Here is an 18,232-nt window from a genome sequence, read left to right on the forward strand (position 1 = left end):
GTTCAATCCCCAGCAGCCTATGGCAGCTCACAACTGTCTGTAACTCCTTTTCCAGGGCATCTGACACCAACGCACATGAATTAAAATTAAATAAATTACTTATTTTTTTTAAAAAGGGCAGTAGCGACTGCTTCAAACACTCAGATGAGGGCTGCTGGTGTTTCTCTGAGGTGGTGACCTTATATCATGGTGACCTGAGTTCTAGCCCTAGACCCCATATTGAAAACAGAAGCTTGACCTGGTGGCATGCCTTAGAGTCCCAGTGTTGGGAAACAGAGACAGGTGGATCCCTGGAACAGACAGACCAGCAAGCCAAGCCTACTGAGCAAGCTCCAGGCCAATAAGAAACTGTCACTTCAAAAAAAAAAGGGGATGGGGGAGGGGTGCTGGAAAGATGGCTTATTGGTTAAGAGCAGTGACTGCTCTTCCAGAGGTCCTGAGTTCAAATCCCAGCAACCACATGGTGGCTCACAACCATCTGTAATGGGATCCAATGCCCTCTTCTGGTGTGTCTCAAGACAGCTACAGTGTACTCATACATTAAAAAAAAAGTTTTTATTTGTATTTAGTGTGTGTGTGTGTGTGTGTGTGTGTGTGTGTGTGTAAGTAACTAGAGTTACAGACAGTTGTGAGCCACTGTGTGGGTGTTGGGATCTGACCCCAGGTCCCTTGTAAGAGTAGTTTGTGCTTTTAATCACTGAGCCGTCTCTGCAGCCCCCACAGAGACACTATCAAGAAGCCCATTGTGGTAGCACATGCTTTTAATCTCAAAACTGGTCTGGACAGAGGTCAACCTGGTCTACACAGTGAGACCCTGCCTCAGCACAAAAGAAAACAGTAGCCAGAGCTTGACACCCAGAGATGTCCTCTGGTGTCCACACACACATGAACACACATGAACACACATGCACACACATGCACACACAAAATGTAGATGCTCTTCGTTCTTTTCTTCAGTGCTGGGGCTCAAGCCCAGTCCTTGCCTCTGCTGTGCCAGCATTCTACCACTGAGCTATATATCTCTAGACCTCTCTAACTCAGCAATTCAGCTTTGTAATTTACCCCCAAGGAATTCATCAGAGCTGCGTACAAACATGTATGTACTAGTTTAGCACTGACTTAAGTCTAATGGGGAAAATAAATGCAAATCAAGCTTAATGCTTTTGAAAATTGCGTAGGTACCATTTAGTGCATTTGTAGGATAGACTAGAATGCAGTTGTTAAAGTTCAGAGCATTAAAATATTAAGGGTGGTGGTTTTTCATAAGTGAAAATAATGCCAAGCAATAGGCATGATGTGGGCTTGGGACTTATTTTAAAATGCACAGGGATGGGGGATGGAAGGTTGGAGAGATGGCTCAGTGGTTAAGCAAGCTTGCTACTCGAGTCTGGTTTCCAACACCCACATTGAATGGTCCACAACCACCTGTAAGCCCAGCTGCAGGGGATCGGACACCCTCTTCTGGCCTCCTCAGGCACCTACACACAGTTGGCACACACAGACACGCAGCTAAACACACATATCCATACATGAGAAATAACATAAGAGCGTGTGATGTATCCAGACAGGAGACTGAAAGGCACACAGCGGTATGGAATCTGAGAAGCACCTCTGTGCTGTGGACAAAGTGCCTAATTTTTGTTTTATTGGGCTTTCCTGTGTTTTCCAAGTTTCCTGAGGTGAGCATATGGTGCCTTGCAATTAAGGGAGGAAGCAATCACTGTCTCTAAGTAAGTGGAGATGACCCCAGCGCCTACTGTGCGGTGTCCACGGACTGGATCAGTAGGCCGCATTTTAAGTCTACATCCTTAAATGAATGGGAGAAAAAAATACATCAAAAAGTATGAAACTCATGACACTTGAAATTCAATCTTAATTTAGTTTCATGAGAAACTTGTGAAAGAGGCAAGATCTCTCAGCTTTTTTAAACTTCTCTTTTATATTCATTGATTTTCTGTTTGTCTGACCCTGGCCCGAGCATGCATGCGCATGTGTGCCTGGGTGTAGTTAAGACAAAAACTTGCAAGATCAGCTCTCTCCTTCCCCCATGTGGGTTCAAAGGCTCAAACCCAGGTCACTGGACTTGGCTGAGCCATCTTATCTTCCCTTTTGTAAAGGGGAAGAAAAGATTTATTATTTTTATTTTATGTATATATGTCTGTGTGTGTGTGTGTGTGTGTGTGCGCGCGCGCACAAATGCATGGGTGAGTGGGCACAGACACCAGAGGAGGTCGTTATATCTCCTGGCTCTAGAGTGCCAAATAGTTGTGGGCTACTTGCTGTAGATGCTGAAAACAGAACTCCTGCCTCTTGCTTTGTAGCTCAGGCTGACCTTGAACTCACTATGTGTATGCATTCCAGGCTCAAACTCACAGCCTCCTGCCTCAGCGCCTCACAAGTCTCTGGGATTACAGCTATGCATCAGCTGACTCCAATCACTAGTATTCATCTTAGAGATGACACAAGAGAAACTTCTAGAAACATGATTGTAATGAGCACAGACGACACAGTTAAGGGGCGGGTGAGTCTGAGTTCGAATCCAAGGAGCCACCCCAGATTCTGAGACCAGTTTCCCAGATTAAGAGCTTCCCAGTATCACAGAAGCGGAGCCACACCGCACGCTGCGTGAACCCTCTGGATGGCGGCCACAACCAGCTCCAAAGAACTTGTGCAGGAAAAATGACGCCACATTTCTGTCATGGTGACTGGACAGACTGACTCTCGGCTTGCAGTTCAGTAAAATGCCTCTCTCCCCCAAAAAGAATTCCATTCCTTTCCTTGGTGGACCCAAGAAATAGTATCCAAGATGACTATAGTTTGAATTTTATCAATAAGAACATTAAGAGGACTGGCTGGTTTTCTAGAGGGCCTGGATTTGGTTTCCAGCACCCACAGAGCAGCACGCAACCAGTTCTAAGGGATCCAACGTCCTCTTCTGGACTGCATGGGCACCAGGCACGCATGTGGTACACAGATAGATGTAAATAAAAAGAAAGAAAAAAAGAAACACTTGCTTTATCTCATCCTACACGACGACATCGCTACCTTCTCTTGGCCACAGTGCCTAAAATATTCCTACTCATCCCTTCTTTCTAGAAATATTTGCAGAGCTCCTGCTGATGCAGAGGAGAGGGGAGGGAAGATGCAGGCGGGATAAAAACTCCCACACCTAGGACCACGGAGTATGTAATGAGCCAATGGCTCTCACCCAAGCTCTGCTTGCTACAAGCTCTTAGTCATGGAGAGCTAGGGGTTTCTTTCCTTCTGTTCCTTCTTTATTTCATCCATTTGCATCTCACCGAGGGGTAAACACAGCAAAAGACGAAAAAAACAAACCCAACTGGCCAAGTGTATTACTTCTTAGGAATGGGTAGAAAGAACATTGTTGGTTCAGGGGAGAAAGACTTGACTTTCATAGTTTCAGGAGTCAACGTATCAGTGGTTTCTGGTATTAAACAACTGAGGACCGGCCAGTCACTCAGTGTCTTACAGGTTCTCCTAGTCACCTGCTAAACATCAAACAAAAAGCAAGGATTTCTTCAGGCTCACTGAAGGGACACAAAGTTACCATTGGGGGGGGGGGGATGGGGGGGGCAAGCTGGCTGATCAGCTCCTAGCTGTGACAGCAGGAGTGTGTGGCACAACTTGCTTACATCTCAGTGCACCTGAGAACAGGTGAATGAGGGGTGGGAATGTGTGGGGGAACAACAGGGGATAAATGTTGCCACCCGGCCAGCTTTTCCTTTTGAATTCAGCCCAAGATCCCAGCCCATGGGTGCTGATCACATTCAAGGCGAGCCTTTCTTCAGTTAGTCCTGTCTGGAAACACGTCCACAGACATACAAAGGTGTGTGCACTGACCCCCCACTACGCCCCAAACCTGTCTTAATCCAATCAGGTTGACACCTAGGGTTGAGGATCCTAGGAAATGTGGATTTGAGCTTCACTCAGCCCCTGAGGACTGTCCACATACCCTGCCCAATTGCAGCGGTGGCTCAGCAGTCAGCGTTTACCTCAACTCAGAGTCAGGAGAGTGAGTTCACTAATAACAGAGCAGAACACACTCTGTAATTGTAAGTGGTCTTAGCAGAGCACAGGAAATACATGCTAAAACCACAATTCGATATCACCGCCCACCCATTAGAACAACTGTAAGCAAGACGCAGGAAACACCAAGTATGACTAGCGGAGATGTGATAAAGCCCAAACCCTCACATGGTGCCCGTTACAGTGTAACGCACCACAGCTACTGTGGGAAATGGTCTGGTCGTTTGTGTGTGTGTTTGTTTGTTTGTTTGTGAGGGAGGGGCCCAGGAGGTCAGAGGACAGAGAGCTGGTTATCTCCTTTTCCCTGTGGGCCCCAGGAGGAACCTCAGGTCTCCAGGCTAGGAGGCAAGTGCCTTTACCTACTGAGCCATCTTACCCAACCCCTGACAGTTTCATTAACACATGATCCAGAAATTTTACTTTACACAAAAGGACAGAAAATATGTCCACACCAAGACAGATGTCCAAGCAATCATAAGTAGCTTTTCGTTGAAAACACCATTATTATCCATAGCAAGTGACCCACCCAGACAAGGGGATCCTACTCCCCAGTCTGAAACAGCCCAACTACTGATACAGTCAACATACAGCCAACGATATGACTTCTTTGCGTTTTGTTTTGTTTGAGAAAGGGGTGAATATGGCCCAGGCTGACCCTGGACTTGCTAGGTAGATCAGACTGACCTTAAATTATTATTTTTTTAACCAATTACTCTCTTTAAAAGCGTTACACAAGCACTTAATGTATTTCGGCCATCTTCTCCCTCCCTCTGTTGCTTTCTCTTCTGCTCTTTCATTACACACTCAAGGAGTAGGAAGACATCTTGGCCTGTCCGGTTTCACCCTGATGGGGTCTTCAGTCATCCATTTCCCAGTGTTTCCATGTGGCATGCACAACCTACCCAACAGCCACCTGCTGGCCATCATGCTTGTTTAAACAGCTCTTAACTTTATGAGCTGAGATCAAAGTATGCGGTGCTCAACGATTTGGCTCTCATCGTGTCGCTAGCTTGTCTCTGGCTTCATTCTGGCTTCTGGCCACCCACCAAGCCAGGCTTCCAATTTCCTTAAGGTGTGTTGACCAGGAGGAAAGTGACCTGGATGCACACATCTACCCCTCAGAATCTATGTGTAAAGGCCAGATGTGATGTCCCACACCGATAATCGCATCACGCCTACAGTAAAGATGGGCAAGTGAAGCGGGAGAGCCAAGAAGCCTGTAAAGCTAGCTGAGGATATGTGCGCATGCGTGCACACAAATGAAGGGGGGGGATGAATAAAGGATGGGAGGGAATAAAGAGATGGGAAGTGGAAAGGCAGGGAGAGTGGAAGAGGAAGAGAGGGAGTAGAAGGGAGGGGAGAGGAGGGGAGGGGAGGGGAAGGAAGTTCAAGGCCGACCAGGGTTACAGAGAAGGTCAGCCTGAGCAAATTAGGCCTTCTTCTCTCAGGCTTTCTCTCAAAATTAAAGGAAAAAGGAAAGGAGATTCCATCCTCACACCCTCAGAACAAAAAAACCCAAAAAAGCCAAAATAAACAAATAAAAATAAATTTTAAAAATAAGAAAGAAAAGAAAAGAAAAGAAAAGAAAAGAAAAGAAAAGAAACTCAAAAACTGAGGCCATAGTCTAGTGTGTGTGTGGGGAGCATGTGCAAGAGAGAGAGGAAGAGGGAGAGAGGGAGAATCTATTGGAGTGCCTGCGCATGCAGAGGTCAGAAGACCATTTTAAGGAACCAGTTCTTTCCTTCTGTCTTATGGACTTTAGGGATCAAACTCAGGTTTCCTTGGACTTGGTGGCTGGCACTGCTGCCCACTGAGCCATCTTGCCTGCCTCATTAAAAAACGAAAACAAAACAAACAAACAAATAAAAAACCTATTTTTAAAAATACTTCAAGAATAGGAAAACAGCTGGGCATTGGTGGCGCACGCCTTTAATCCCAGTACTCGGGAGGCAGATGCAGGCAGATTTCTGAGTTCGAGGCCAGCCTGGTCTACAGAGAGTTCCAGGACAGCCAGGACTACATAGAGAAACCCTGTTTCGAAATAAAAAGAAGAAAAAAAAAGAAAAAAGAGTAGGAAAACGCATTCTTGCTCTCCTTCTAAGTCCTGAAAGAAAACATGAAGTATAGTTTTAATTACACCAGGCAGGGATAAATGAGACACTGCCGTGTGACACTTGTTACTACTGTTTAATTCTTGGTAGTCCCTGGCTATCCACAAACCTCACCACTAGAAAGACAGTATTGTTAACTTAAATATTCAAACTCTGAGCTTAGCCATCAAAACGTTCTTTAGTTCCTTCTTTTGAGTTGATGGGGATGGCACTCTGGACCCTGTTAATAAACACACATACACACACACACACACACACACACACAGATAGACATACACACACATCTCAAAACAAGAACAAAAACCACACAGCCCAAAAAGTGTCTCCAGTGTGGCTAAGGAGTACCCTTTGGGTAGAAAGCTTATCTAGTTTGTGCAAGGACTTTGGTTCCAACCCCATGGCCAAAAGAAAGCAAAAAAGACTTTTTACCAACTGTGATACATAAAGATTAGCCTTTCAGAAAGAGATATATCATAACTGGCCAAAATGCAGAAAAGGAATGCCCAGGCTATGAGCACTGCTCAGTGGGATATCTGTATGGATATTCACCCACCCCCACCCCAAGGCTGGGGAACAGCCTGAAGAGAGGGCGGCAGGGCGATGCAAAGGCATCCTGGTCGTGACATGGTCACAGGCACTCGGGAACTCCCTGCAGCTATAAGAGCAAGCCAACAAGGTGAGTCAATACTTCAGTAGGCAGCTCTGAGTGGACTCAGTGGGTTAACAGAAAGAAAAAAAAGGAAAAACAAAATAAAAAAGTGGACATGAAAGTGGGAGGGAGGAAGGTATAAGGGACTTTTGGTATAGCATTTGAATTGTAAATGAAGAAAATATCTAATAAAAAATTGTTTTTAAAAAAATGACAAAAAAAAAGTGGGAAGGAGATGTCCTGGAGGGGTGGGGTCTGGAGGAAATGGGGTGCAGGCCGGAACTGATATGATCAAAATGCATTGCGAACATATATGAAACAATTAATGACATTTTAAATACTCTAAAACCACATAACATAACAAACGTCACTGTAGAGAAAGTGACAGTGAGGCATACTGGCTGGGCATGTTGGCTGACATCTGTAATCCTAGCGCTTAGAGGACTGAGGCAGAGGGATGGCCGTGAGTTCCAAGTCATCTAGGGAACACAAAATCCCTGTCTCAAAACCCAAAAGCAAACAAACAGAGATGTCTAAGCTTTTCGGTTTGACCATTTTGGCAAGTGACTGGACATAGCCGGTTTCTTGTTCCTCTCCCATCCCTTGGAGGGACAGTCACTGGGTTTCAATTCTCTGAGTTGCCCAGAAGGTTGGGTTGAAGAATGCATACAAATCAAGCCAGGCCTCCCAGCAAGGCTACGTATCTCACCACGGTAAAGGCAGGGAAGGCTTTCTTTCCCTGCTACCTGTCAAGAAAATAGAAAGGGGTACTCACTTGTTTTTTTTTTTTTTTTTCCTTTCCTCTTAAAAAAAGGAATTGTGCTCCTTGTAACAGTAGCTTAATAAATAACCACAGAGCCTCAAATTGAGCCGTTAGACTGCTACATACTGACAGACTCTGGTTAGAATGCTATGTACTGACAGACTTCGGATAAACTGACAGAACCTAATCCAAGGCTTCAAGCAGTCTGCAGCAGCAGCATCAGAAGCAAGTCTAGTGATTATTGGCTGTATGAGTGGTGTGTGTGTGTGTGTGTGTGTGTACACCCATGTATCACGGAGAATGTGAGGAGGGGGTGTTGTAAGTGTTGTAGACGACAACTCTACAGATGTCTTATCATTATCTGGGTTCCAGGTATTATACAGCCTCTTTCCTCACTAATTAGGGCATGGTAAGATATGTTCCAGTACTACTGTCTGGGCATGCTCTTTATCGTTATAATAGGATTATAATGAGTTTGGGTCATCTGGAGGCCACGTCGGCTTTTGAACCAGGCAGACACAAACGGTCTGGCGTTCACCTCCTTCACACATAGCTAGGTGGTCTTCAACTGGAAACCGGTGGTTAGCAGTAGTGTCTAACTTCTGTGGGCAAGCGACATCCAAATACAACCAGAGTTGACAGGACAATTTAGGCAGATTAGCTGTAATTTGGGATTGGAATTTCAAGCTGACAACACTTAGCTGGGCGGTGGTGGCGCACGCCTTTAATCCCAGCACTTGAGAGGCAGAGACAGGCGGATTTCTGAGTTTGAGGCCAGCCTGGTCTACAAAGTGAGTTCCAGGACAGCCAGGACTAGACAAAGAAACCCTGTCTCGAAAAACCAAAAAATAAAAAGATAACAACACTAGATAGTGGTACCTTTTTGACTTTGGATGGCAATAAAAGAGGTTTTACCAGTAAGTTATAGCTCTAAGTATGGACCGGACACCCAGGAAGCAGGGGCCCATGGAAGGAGGAAGAAAGGCCGGGTATAGGGGCCTGACAAAGTCCCGGAAGAGGTGTGGTTAATGAGGGTGGAGATCAGACCTGCACAGTAGACTCATGGTGGGGGTGGGAGTGGGGGTGGGGGAGAGGGGATCACCTAAATGACTGTCCTTGTTCTAAACTCTTCTCAAACACAAAGAATGAACCAGCTTGCTCAACATGGCTCCTCTGCCTCTCTTATCTCTAATTAAAAAATTAAAAATGGCACATGGTTAAGGGCGCTTGCTGCCAAGCCTGACAACCCGAGTTTGATTGCTGGGAATCTCATCGTATAAGGAGAGAACTCACACCCAAAATTTGTCCTCTGATGACCTTAGCAGGTGACCATGGCACACGCCCACCCACCCTCACACAATGGTACACACACACACACCCCTCATATAGGGAAAAAAAAAAATCCCCCGAGACAGGGATTCATACAGTCAAAAGTTTAAGGAATAAAATAATTAACTAGGCATGATAATAAATGCCTATAATTCCAGCAACTTGGGGGTGTGGGGCTGAGGCAGAAGGACACAAGTTCAAGGCCAGCCTGGGCTACATCATGAGACCCTGACTATAAGTGATAAACAAGCAAATAAAGACTTGGGATGCTGGTTTCACGTGTGTGATGGCCCAGTGCTGCCAAATAGCAAAACCTGGGGTTTGGAGTCTGAGGAATATGGTAGTCCCAGATACAGTTCCATGGTAGCCACTGGCCTTTCATGGGCAAGGTATTAGGTTCAATCTCTAATTACTTCCCCCTCAAATAAAATAATCAGAAACATAATTATCTCCTTGCCGTACCCTTCCCAAATCAATTTCTGCGGTGCCTTGGCTAAGCTCACTTCGAGTTCTTTCATTGTCAATCGAATTCATTCGGACACAGAGGAATTTTTTTTTCTTCTCGTCTCTAGGCAGAAAAGGATCCAGAACAGGGTGAGCTGTGAGATGCAGGGACCAAAGCCATCTAGAGGGAAGGACCACCTGTGGCCTCCGGAGGAGAGGGGGGCGGGGCGAGAAAAGAAAAACAAACCAGCCAGTCAGAGCGACCTGGAGGCCGACTGGAACCGGGCTAGCAACTCAAACCTTCTGCACCAAATGCCCGAACAATGGCCCCTATTTATGCACAGCTCCAAAGGCTCCTTGCATCAGAAGGCACCTTCGAGAATAAACCGGCAGCTAATTCTCCTGGTAGCAGAAATCCACTCTCACGGGAAACAAAGCCCTGCTCTGTTACTCAGAAGAAGGATTAAATCCAGCGGGATAAAGGGAAACAGTTCGTTGCCAGGTCACCTCGGCAAGGCTGAGCACGGAAAACCAGAGTGTTCTCATCTCGCCCCCACTTTATAAAGTCTTGGGTTGGTGTTCCTTAAATTTAAAAAAAAAAAAAAAAAAAAAAAAGCAAACAGACAAAATCACCCTTGTCACAATCGACAAGCAAGGTGCTTGGGGCTGGCAGACTCTGCTGAAGTAGCTAAGGTCCAAGCCCTACATTCTAATTTCAAAAGTAAGCCTTCAAAGTGGCCAGCCTCTTCTTGCCTAAGAAGCAGTCTCCTTCCCAACCTGCTGACTTCATGTCCTGAGACAGCTTCTTAGTTCCAATCCTCTGGGGAAAACAGACAAATAAACAGACAGACAAACAAACGACAAGTATTTCCCCCAAATGACTTGCTTCAGGGGGCTTGCCCACCCAAGATCCAAATTCCTTGTGAACTCCACCTGGAATTTCAAACCTGGATTTTGAAATCAACAGAAGTGCTCTTTTTTTTTTTTTTTGGCAGAGAAAAACAAAAAAACAAAACAAAACAAAACAAAACAAAACAAAAACAGGGGAAAAGAAACAAAAACACACGCACAAACAAAACAAAACCAGGGTGGGCAGCTATGTAATGAAACCAAACTGGCTGTGAGTTGGTTGGTATGATAGGATGATGATTATAATGTAGGTAATCACATTATTTTATGTTTGCTTTGTTTGTATTTGAATGTTGACACAGTTGTCATGTCCATCACCATCATCATCACCACCACCACCTTCATCATCCTCACCACTGCCATCCTCTAGGAGCTGGAGAGATGCTTTAGTCGGTATAGTGCTGGCCACTCAAGTTCGACCCCCAACAAGGCACACAGGTGCGGGCTGAGGAGGCTGGAACTGACAGGTTCCCTAGAGGTCACTGGCCAGCCAGGCGGTCTGGCAAAATCATTGAGCTTCAGGTTTACTGAGAAACCCTGTCTCAAAAAGTAAGATAGAGAGGCTAGAGATGGCTGCTCTTCAGGAGGTCCTGGGTTCAGTTCTCTGTGGACGCTGTATAAATGCAATAGGCATACATTCATGCAGGCAAAACACCCACACACATAAAATAATAAATATATGTATTATTTATATATATGTATTTACACAGGGATTCCCCTCTGCCAAGCTATGGCTTATCGCAGGACATTTCTAACTACAAGCTGCTTTTTAGCTCACAGACCCAACTGTATTCATTTACCCGTTTGACATGAAAAGCCCTGGCCAGTCTCCTCAAGGAACTGGCAGCGGATCTGAGGGCACAGGTAAACAGATAAACCATCGTCCAGTGGTGAATGCAACAGCCAGGGTAAGAACAGGACAGAAACACAGAGCTTCCGATAGGAAAGCAGGGCGAATAAGCCAGCCTAGGGGGGGTCTGGCTAGAAGCAGGCAAGTAGAATTCTGCAGCTAGGCAGGACTATTTTGGGAACAGGGGTACAATTCAGACATAAGCAAGAGCATTGGAGCTCCCAAGTAAAGGCTAGAAGGTGGTTAGAGAAAAAAGGCACAGGGCCAGGCAGGATAGGTACCCCTGTGAGGGGAATAAGAGGGGTGTGGTGAATACTGATCCAAGGGAGCTAGGTTTTACTTCTGCAATCAGGAGCCAGTGAGAGCCATGATTGCTGTGGATCTATGAGGAAGACAGCTGCGCAGAGAGCCTGGGAGTGAATTTTTGCAACAGAGCCAGGATTAGGGTGAGTGGGGGGAGGTATTTGCCTCAGGTGCGAAATTTAAGGGGATCAAATATGCAGATCAATATTACTTGAACGCAGTATGTTTTAAATATTAAAGTAAATGGGGGAAAAAAATATGTTCCGGGAAGATGGCTCGGCCAATGAAGCACTGGTCTTGCAAGCGTTGAGGGCTGAGTCCCTGGAAGACGAGAGAAAATGCCAGAAGCTGTGCTTGTCTCTAATTACAGTGCTGAGGACTCGGCGATAAGTGGGTATCTGGGCTTGCTGGCCAGTCTAGGCTAATTGTTGAGCTCCAGGTCAATGAGAGAGCCTATCTTAAAGGAAGTGGATGATACTCCAGGAGACACGCACACTGGTACACACACGCACACACACCAAATATATACACACATTCAAAATAACTATAATAACAAAATATAACTATAATTATATAAGCTAATATAACTATACATAAGGAATCCGCCACAAAGATTCTCCAACTTAAAAGGACACACTGTTACTACTTCTATCAAGCTATCCCATTTGTGACTGGAACGCCCCTCAGCTCTTCCTTAACCCTGTAATATCCAAAATAAATTCAAGACTACCCAGTACCTTCCCGCTCAAAAGTACTTTCCAAACTGTACTAACAGGCCAAGTACAGAACCAGATTTAAAAAAAAAAAAAAAAAAAAAAAAAGGACTCACTAAACAAATACAGAAACATAGTTTTAACGGTCAAAACTTCTAAGATTACAGCCACCAGAACAAGATTAACAATTATCCTGCCCCCCCACCTCAAGCTAAAAACCACAAGGACAGACAAAATGAGAGTCACCCTATACAAACCAACCAATGTCCAAAAAGGTTATTGGTTACACCAATTAAAATAAGCCAGACTACCCTGGTGCCTATATCTGGCCCTTACAAAGGTATAAAAGTGTGTTCTCTCTTTGTTCTGGGTCTCTCCTCCGGCCTGCGTGCTGACAGGGGGTTCCCCAACATGTTGGATAAGTAATAAAATCCTCATGCATTTTGCAATGATGGTGGTCTCTGTGGTCTTTGTGAGAGAGGGTCTTTTGACAAACTACAACAGCCCTCCCTGTCCATTTGCTTCACGATGCAGGAGTCGATCCGATGAGAACCTACACAAGAGTTCATATTTTCCTTTGCCTCACTCAGACGCCAATGTTCCCTGCCATGTCAGAGAAATCCCTGAGGAAGGAGAGTCCTAAGTGACGGTGAGAGGTCAGCGAGAGGATTTTGACCCAGGAGAAGCCAGAAACACATCTAGGGCTGAAATGAGCAAGGGCAGAAACAGCACAGAAGGAAGCTCCAACTTGGCTCAGGGTGAGCAGAATTCGTTTCTACCCAAGGAAGTCACAAAAGGATCCAGGGACAAAGAGCCCATTCTCCTGTTCCTTCGTATCACTCTGTTCCCCATTCAATGAGTTCCTAACTAATTAAGTGGAAAGGCAGAGCTCAAATCCATAGACACACACACACACACACACACACACACACACGGAGAGAGCCTCGTGCACTCTCCAAACAGCAGGGTGCACTAATGAATATTCAAAGTCCCAACCATTAGCAATGACTAAGAATCCCAAAGTCTAATAAGTTATTTTAGTGACACACTTCTGTCATTTTTCCCTCATCCTCTTTTGCATTCGTAGGACAAGGAAAAAGAGTAATTGAAGCAAGCGCTCAGCTCTCCAGTCTAGCAGTTATATAGCAGACTAAAAGAGAGGCTGGCAATGCTTGCTTCCATCTGCCTGACCCAACTGAACCAAGGAGCCGAGCCGCCTTCCGGGTTGCAGGCGCTAATCTTCACTGGCAACCCGTGTCCCTTGCCCAGAGTCCCACTCTGCCTCTGCTAACTTCCGGTCTCCCAGGACCCAACCCAAACTCCTCTGTGGATGCTGTGAACGACAGCAAGTAAGGGATGGCGCTGGTGAATCATCAGGTGTGGAAAATGCATTCCAGAGAGAAGACGTTAGCAAGTGGAAACCTGCAGGCCCTGGCATCTAGACAGAAAGCTATGCTGCTCTGAGCAGCGGAAGTACAGCAATGGTTAACTACGGCCCTACCCAGGCCCAGGAAAGAGGCTCTGACTACACAGGAAATCAGTTACTGCAGCCGAACGGAAGTAGGTGTGTTCACAGAGCGGGAGGAAGAGCTAGCCTCTGATACAACCTAGGAAGCCTCCACACTGTTTATCTTGATTGTTGAGGTTTTCAGCAAACAGTTAAGTCTTTTACCCAGAGATAAAAACCTCCTTTGGGTTCCCCTTAAAGGCACAGGCAGCCAGCCCCGCGGTCACCTGTGTAAAGTCAATAGATTATTTGCATTTTCTTCCCACTTGCCTCAGAAGTGGCCCGTTCAAACTTAATATCTACTTGGGCTCGAGAGATGGCTCAGCAGTTAAGAGTACACACAGCTCTTGCAGGTCCCTTGTCTGGTTCCCAGCATCCTCCTTGAGTGGCTGACAACCACTCCTAACTCCAATTCCAAGGAATCCAATGCCCTCTTCTGGCTTCCATGGGCATCTGATGTTGCATGCACACACCCACAAGCATACACACAATCGCTCTACCCAAACAGCAAGCACTTCAGCTGAAGGATCTCCCTACCCCTACTTTACTGTTTGGGACAAGGTCTGGCTATGACACCCAGGCTGGCCTCGAACACCTGATACCCTGAATGCTGGGATGACAAGCATGAATACCGATTTGTTTATTTTTTTACTGGCCATTCATCGCTATTATCTCCTTCTTTACTCAACACTGGATGATTTATACACAAGCAAGAGATTCTAGGATCAACACTTCAGATTGTCCTCTGACCTTTACACACACACACACACACACACACACCAATCAATCAGTCAGCCATTCAGTTAATATCCTAGGGGCAAGACACACACCTGGAATCCCAGCAGTCTGAAAGTAGAGACAGGAGATTGAGAGTTGCATAGGAGCCTAAACTATACAGCAAGATCGTGTCCTAAAAATTAATATAAAGTAAAAATTAATCATTGTATATACACACACATATATACACACATACATACCACGTAGTACACCATAAATACATATGGAGCTTTTAATTCGCCTATGAAGAAGTGAATGAAATGTGAAGGTGTGATGTCGCATGTCCTTTGCTCAAATGGGAGACCATATTCATTTTTATGAGACCTTAGCTTCCTTAATTATCGGCCTCACAGAATGGTCTCTGAGACCTACGACATATATCCAGCAACTCCTAGGAACCAAAGCCGTGGCTGCCCCTGGTAGCCAGGCAGAGAGGAGTCATCCTTTGGTCTCTAAACCTTTGCTTCTGCATGTGTGGCCACGTAACAGCCATGCCCACGGCAAACACAGCTGCTTTCAATCCTGTCCCGGGTTGCTTTATTAACTAAATAGAGTGCTTGATTTTTAAAAAATCAACACTAAGAGGCTCATCAATTACCCAGGAGAAGAACCATGACAGAACCTGATACCTTTTATGTATTCATTAAAATGTTGAATGTAAGAGCTGGAGAGATGGCTCGGCAGTTAAAAGCACTTGCTGGTCTTGGCAGAAGACCCTGGCTCAGTTTCCACCCTCTAACCTCAGGATTGTGAGCAGGAGCGTCTTAGGTTCAAAACCAGCCCAAGAACTTGGGAGACTGAGTCAGGGGGATTGCTAACGTTCAAGTACAGCCTAGGTTATAGAATAAGACCCTGTTTCAAAAATTTAAAACAACAACAACAACAAAGCAGGGCTAGGGATGCATCTCAGTTGGCAGGGTACTTACTTAGCAAGCACTAAGCTCTAGCACCACCTATACTAGGTCTGTTGGCACCTGTCAGAAGTTCAGGGGCAGCCTGGGCTACATAGGGAGTTCAAGGCCAGCCTGGGCTAAAGGGACTCAGTCTCAAAAAGGAAGGGTAAGCCAGTTGTGGTGGTGTACCTTTAATCCTGTCACTCGGGAGGCAGAAGCAGAGGCAGGTGGATCTCCGTGAGTTTGAGGCTAGCCTGGTCTATAAAACAAGTCTAGGACAGCCAGGGTTATACAGAGAAACCCTGTATCGAAAACAAGAAGAAGAAGTAAGAGTAGCAAAGAATGTTTAGATATTGTTGGGTAAGCCATAATAGTCTTCTTGCAACATAAAGGAAATATATACAACCCTGCAAGAATCCCTATCAATACAATATGAGATGAAATATTTTTTTAAAAATACCACAGATATTGAAAATACTACTTGGGAAACACAGACCTAGAAAACATTCACTAGGCATATTAGATATGCTTTGGTCACACAGTATAAACAAACTAACTCTGAGCCTCCTCAGCTTACAGAGAGCTGTGTCCTGACGATACACAGGAGCCTGGTCTCAAGACTAACTGGGAGCTAGCTGGCCATCGACTGGTTACCCAGCATCGAAATGGAGTATCTGACCACAAAGTTCTAGCCAGGAAAATGCCAATTCCAAAGACGGCACCGCTGTGAAGTAGGGAAAGCCCAAGTCGCAGCCTGACGTGACAGATTGTACATTGTGTACACACGTCCTTTGGCCTTGATTTCAATTAGGAAAAAAAAAAAAAAAAAAAAAAAAAAAACAACCAATCTGTACCTATTGCACGTCTAAGCCCGACCAGAACCTCATGTGACCAAGACAAAAGACCAGGCTTCCTGAGAGATGGATGCCCAACAGGGTGCTGCCACTGCACCTGAATTTTGCACAGTAGTTCATCAGTTTAATTAAAACAAAGTGCTTGATCGAAATCCCAAATGCTTTCACAGAGCAAGCCTGGAGAAATCCATCCACGGAGGGTGGGCCTCTGCCAGGACTGCAATACAATTCCATTCCTGCAGCCCAGAGTCTCCCCTCCCCTGGAGTACTCTGAAAGAACAGCCAGCAGCCGCTAAGGCCCCAGGAAGACTATTCTGTGTGGCAGGCCGGGGACGAAGCTTCTTGGTGACCTGGCCTTCTAAGTGGGCCTAATAACATTTTAAAGGGATATGGAAAGCAGGATGCTGTAGACAAGCCTGAATTCAAGACCAGCCAGGCCAGCCAGTGCCACACAGCAAGATCGAGACTTTTTTGTTTTTTTGTTTTAAGATTTATCTTATGTGTATGAGTCCACTGTAGCCGTCTTCAGACACACCAGAAGAGGGCACCAGATTCCATTACAGATGGTGGTGAGCCACCATGTGGGTGCTGGGAATTGAACTCAGGACCTCTGGAAGAGCAGTCAGTGCTCTTAACTGCTGAGCCTTTTCTCTAGCCCAAGGCCTTAACTTAAAACAGAGCAGGGAGAGGGGACTGAGAAAGTGACTCAGTGGGTAAGAGGACCTGAGTTCAAATCCCCAGCACCTATGTAAAAGCAGATCATGGCAACCTGTCCTGGAATCCAGTGCTAGAGCTCAAGGCTGGGATGGGAGGTGGTTTGAACTTGGAGACTTGCTGAGCAGCCAGTCTGGCTGAAACAGTGAGAGTTCAATGATGTACTTGCTGTGCAGTGGTGAGAGTTCAATGAGAGACTATAATAAATAATAATAACTCAGGGAAAGCGAGAGAAGATACCTGATGCCCTGCTCTGGCCTCACCATTGACACTACACACACACACACACACACACACACACACACACACACACACACAGGGCCATGAGTGAGTTTGAACCATTACTATGTATGTGTCTAGACACATTTGTGTCACAAAGTGACCATACTAAAAAATAGCATCTGAATAAGTCTAACAAAGCACCTCCCTGCCCCCTCCCCCATACCCCCGAGAGCAGTACCAGACACTGAACCCACAGACATTGACAGGAGCCTAGGGAGAAATCAAAATGCAGCTGGGATGGGGGGACACCCCTGCAACTCACCAGCTGGGAGGTGAAAACAGGGGATCAGTGGTTCCAGGCCTGCCTGGGCTACGTAGAAACTTCAAGGTCAGCCTGGGCTACACTTTATTTATTGTGTATGTAGGCCCTAGGGATCGACAGCCTGTCATGTGTAAGGCTTGCCAGCAAGTGCCCATCCATACCCACTGAGCCATCTTGTAACCCTAAATGCCTTTGGAGGCTGGGGGATTAAAAGAGGGTTTCTCTGTGTAGCCCTGGTTATCCTAGCATTTATTCTATTTACCAGGCTATCCTCAAACTCAAGCGATCCCCCTGCCTCTGCCTCTGCCTCTGCCTCCCGAGTGCTGCACACCACTGCACAGCAACTACATCATTTTATACAACTAATTTATCCTGGTAGGGTCAGGAGTGGAGGTATGTACCTACAATCCCAGCATGACGTAGGCAAATTCAGAAGGATAGGGAGAATAGACTAGCTTTAGCTCTATACTGAGTTGTGGTCCAGCCTGAGCTACATGAGATCCTACTCAAACACCCATGGGAATTTAGAAAAGAAAAGAAAAGAAAAGAAAAGAAAAGAAAAGAAAAAGATCAAGATGAGAGAGGTTGTTCAGTTATTTACAATCATAGGAAATAATGTTCTTGGAGCCTGTAATGAAGTTTCTAGAACAAGCTCACAAAAATATCAGCTTGTATTCTAGAAAATACACTAGAGACCTTCCTTTCTCAGGAACACCCTGCTGGCTTCCTGAGTACAGCAGATAGCCACTTCCCGGGGAGGGCTAATCCTCCTCTGATAGGTGTGGTGAAGCTTGCTAAAACCCAAGCTAAAACCCATCCAGGCTG

At 45.7% G+C, this 18,232-nt stretch overlaps 1 protein-coding gene and 1 long non-coding RNA gene across 4 annotated transcripts in view; one reads left to right on the forward strand and one right to left on the reverse strand.

Moving 5' to 3' along the window:
- The window catches only part of Pitpnc1 (phosphatidylinositol transfer protein, cytoplasmic 1), a 262,829-nt gene that overhangs the window by 195,887 nt on the left and 48,710 nt on the right, over positions 1-18,232 (reverse strand). The window lies entirely within an intron of this gene.
- Positions 6,612-9,958, forward strand: Gm11713. The gene is made up of 2 exons (XR_389089.4): positions 6,612-6,834; positions 9,472-9,958. It is a non-coding gene; the product is annotated as a predicted gene 11713 (long non-coding RNA).

The sequence above is a fragment of the Mus musculus genome, chromosome 11 (assembly GCF_000001635.26).
Source record: "Mus musculus strain C57BL/6J chromosome 11, GRCm38.p6 C57BL/6J".
Classification (NCBI taxonomy): domain Eukaryota; kingdom Metazoa; phylum Chordata; class Mammalia; order Rodentia; family Muridae; genus Mus; species Mus musculus.